This window comes from Melozone crissalis, unplaced genomic scaffold (assembly GCF_028551555.1).
Source record: "Melozone crissalis strain CALT ecotype California unplaced genomic scaffold, PUWL_Pcris_2 ptg000198l_1, whole genome shotgun sequence".
NCBI lineage: Eukaryota > Metazoa > Chordata > Aves > Passeriformes > Passerellidae > Melozone > Melozone crissalis.
Genome location: NW_026535962.1, coordinates 1,229,825 through 1,233,703, shown reverse-complemented (window position 1 = coordinate 1,233,703; position 3,879 = coordinate 1,229,825).

Sequence of the window (3,879 nt, the reverse complement as noted above, 5' to 3'; positions counted from 1 at the left end):
TTCATCTGGTCACTCGGTCTGTTAAGGAGGGTGGGAGAGGGGATTGGGGGTATCCAGAATGGGGTGTTGATGGTGTGGGATGGAGATCCAGGGTATGGGTGGATCTGGGATGTGGATTCAGGGTATGGATGCAGGATGCGGATTTGGGATGCAGTGGCACTAGGTGGCACACTCGCTCTGCCACAGGATCACAGCTCCGATCAGACCCTGCTCAGATCATCCTACCCACAGCCCTGGAGCCCACAACCAGTGCCCACAGAACTGCCTGACTCAGCTGCATCCAGGGCACTGAGCTGCGGCATCCATCCATCCATCCATCCATCCATCCATCCATCCATCCATCCATCCATCCATCGTGGCTCTGCTGGAGCAGAAATCCTGTAGAAGGGTGGATCTTCCTCTGAAGATCCAGTGGAAGAGGCAGCTGTTTCCTCTGGGAATCCAGTGGGGACAAAAAGCTTGTTTTGCTGTCCCCAGGACCTCAGATTGTATTCCCCTAGGAATGCTTGGCTCCTTCCTCTGGGCTCACCTCTCCCAGTGGGATGCTGCAGTTCTTATCAGCCGTGCAGTGACATTCAACAGCCTGTTATCACCAGATGTCCCCCAGGAGGGAGGATGGGGTGTGGAAGAGATAAGGAAAACTGCCCACTGAACAGAAGACAACAGCCAAACAGATGGAAAATAAAATAAATGTTGCCTTGCAATCTGGGACACGGTGGTTTAATATTTTACAGAAAATGAAGGAGTTGGTACCTGTGGTGGTGGTACTGCACTGTCACCATCCCTGTCCCAAGGGACAAATTCACTGCCCTAGCTGATGTCACACAGAACATGTCACAGGGTTAGTGGGATGTGGCTGCTCACAGCGGTTTCTCATTACCAGGAGTCAGGCAATCAAAGGAAAATACAGCAAACGGGAAGGAAAATGCTTTTATTTGCTTCACTGACTGTGCTGACAGCACATCTGTGGTGTGTTACCTGCCAGCAAATAACCAAGGAGGTGTTTCCCACCCTGGATGCAGCTTGAGGCTGGAATGGGGATTTTCTTTTCTGGCAACGTAGTTTTGGAAAATCTCTGTTGGTCTGCGCTCCCTGCCAGCCTCAGAAGGAAAGAATTAAGTGACACAAACAAGGAGCTCGGGGCAGGAGGACCAGGAGGCTCTCCCCGGGCCTGTGAGTGACGCTTTCCCCCACGCTGGCGGAGATTTCAGCTCCGTGGGTGTCCCGGGGAGGTTTGGTGGAGCCCGCAGAGCATCCCCTCCCAGCCCTGGCCGGCAGCGGGGCTCCGGAGCAGCACAGCGCTCGCTGCAATGACGGCTGCAGCCGCGGGATGGGGGGCACCCCCTGACCCCCCGAGCTCTGGGGTGATCTCCGTGCTGCTCCTGGCCCTGCTGGGGCTCCTCGGCATTCCTGTGGCTCACGGTGAGTACGGGGACAGGGAGGGACCGGGGACACCTGCCTGGGTGCCACCTGGCTGGGCTAGGGATGCTCCCCCGAGCCTGGGGCTGTCACAGACCCAGCCCTGGCTGCTGCCTTCCCTCGGGGAGCCCTGGACATCCAAACACCCTCCTGGGGCGGGGAAGGGGCCACAGAAGGGGCTCCTCACCTGAGGGGGTGTTGTCCTGCTGTTCTCCTGCCGCAGGTGACTGCGGGCCCCCGCCTGCCATGACCCACTCCAGCCCCTCCAGCAGCTCCAGCAGCTTCCCGGTGGGATCCAGGGTGACGTTCAGCTGCTCGGGGGGAGCCCGCAGGATCCCGGGCATGCCCGACACCGTGGAGTGCCTGCCCGGCGACATCTGGTCCAGGCTGGCCGAGCCCTGCGGCCGTAAATACCTTCCTTTATTTCTGAAACACGGCCCGGGGGGGAATATCCCTGTCCCTCCTGCTCGGCACCATCCCTGTCCCCAGGGGCAAACCTGATATGCTGCACTGTCCCTGTCCCCAGGGGCAAATCCTCTGCCCTGGCTCTGGCTTTGTCCAGGGGACAAAACCTCTGTGCTTGTTCTGTCCCCGTCCCCAGGGGCACAAACCCTCTGCCCTGCCCAGAGGACAAACGCTCTGCCCTGCTGTCCCTCGCAGCCCCTGGTGGCCGCAGGGGTGGCAGAGGGCTCAGTCAGGGATGGGGCTGGGGTCTCCTGTGCCCCCCAGCCCATGCGTGTGCCCCCCATTCCTGCTGATCCTCCCTGGCCCTCCTCCATCCCCGCTCTGGTGCCTGCAGCAGGTTGGAGCCTGGGAAGGAGCCCGAATTCCCCTGGCACCGGCACCAGGAGCTCTCCAGAAGCGTTCCCGTGGTCCCAGGGAGTGTTTGGGCAGCTGCCGGTGGGCAGCTCTGTCAGGCTGCCTCTCCTTGGCTGCCAGGGAGCTGTGCTGCCCCAACCAGGCTGAGGTTTGCTGCCCTGTCCAAGGAGGATGAGAGGAGGAATTTCTTCCCTGTTGGCACCAACGTCAGCTACGTCTGCCGGCCCGGCTACGAGAACTCCTCGGAGATTTCCCCCTCCAGTACCTGCCTGGAGAACCTGACGTGGTCACAGCCTGCTGAGCTGTGCAGGAGTGAGTATTCCTGCTGCCCCACAGCCCCAAAAGCAGCCCTGGCTGCTCCCAAAATGTTGGGATGATAATGACACAGCCTGGTCATTATCATCCCAACAGCTCCATTAACATGAAATTGGGGGATATTCCTTGTCATTCCTTGTTCAGCTTGAACAGCAGCAGTATCACTGATGTTCTTTCTGGTTTTTCTGCTGGCATAAACAGGTCTGGATAGATTTTCATGCCAGGGAATGTTTGGTTGGACTCAGTGATCTCAGAGGTCTTTTCCAACCTTTTTGTGGTCCTAAAGATGTTTTCTCTGGGACATGGCACAGGCAGGGTACAAACCCCAATTTGCTGTTGTAGCACTGAACTTCACCATGAAGGCAAAGCATTCTCTTGGTGACACCCATGGAATATTGAGACTGGAATATTTTTTCACAGTCGAGTACCTTGTTCCTAATGCACTGGGATGGAAACCCCTCTGTGGGCGTGGGAGCATTTTGGGATCCCCACCTTTGGCTCCTGCCAGCCTGGCTGTGATGCCCATGGAGTGAAATGCTCTGGAACCTTTGGGAACTCCCCAGAGCCCCTGTTTTGTGTCTCATTCAGCCTTTTTGTGTCCCCAGGGAGGTCCTGTGGCACCCCAGGAGCTCTGCCTGGGGGCAGGATGGGGCCCCTCGGGGACCTGCAGCTGGGAGCACGGGTGGAGGTGTCCTGTGAGGATGGGTGAGTGCTGGCACACGGCTCCAGAGGGCACAGAGCTGCAGGGAGGGCACCAGGGCCAGGACTCAGGGCCACCTTTTCCTCCAAGTGCCACCCAGAGCAGCTCTGGGTGTCCATCCCAAAAGGAGCAGTTTGTTGTACTCACAGCTGATAACTCTGGACTTCAATGCAAGTTATTTAAAATATTTCAGCTTAAGACAGTTGAGATACATTGAACAAAAAGGGTTACAACAAGGGATTTCTAAAATCCATTAAAGTTCAGCTGGAGAAGTGCAGTGAAACACAATTTCCACAGTCAGGAGCTGACTCATGGCTGCTGCCTGCTTTCAATCAGGGCCCAAATGCAGTGGACAGGCCCTGAAATTTTAATCTCTAATTTAAACACTCCAGGCAGGGTTCCTCCCTCCAGCAGGAAGCAGCTGGCATCATCTGGCTGGTGCTGCCCAGCCCCAGCTGTAGCAGAGGGGTTTTGTCTCTCCCTTGGGATGCAATTGAGAAAATGAGAGCGTGTCCCACCCTGCTGGGGCTGAGCTCAGCTTTGGAAGCCCACTGCAGGGTGGAGGGATCACGTTGCTCATGGAAGTTAGGTCAGAAATGATCATTATCCACCCTGGCCAGATGCTG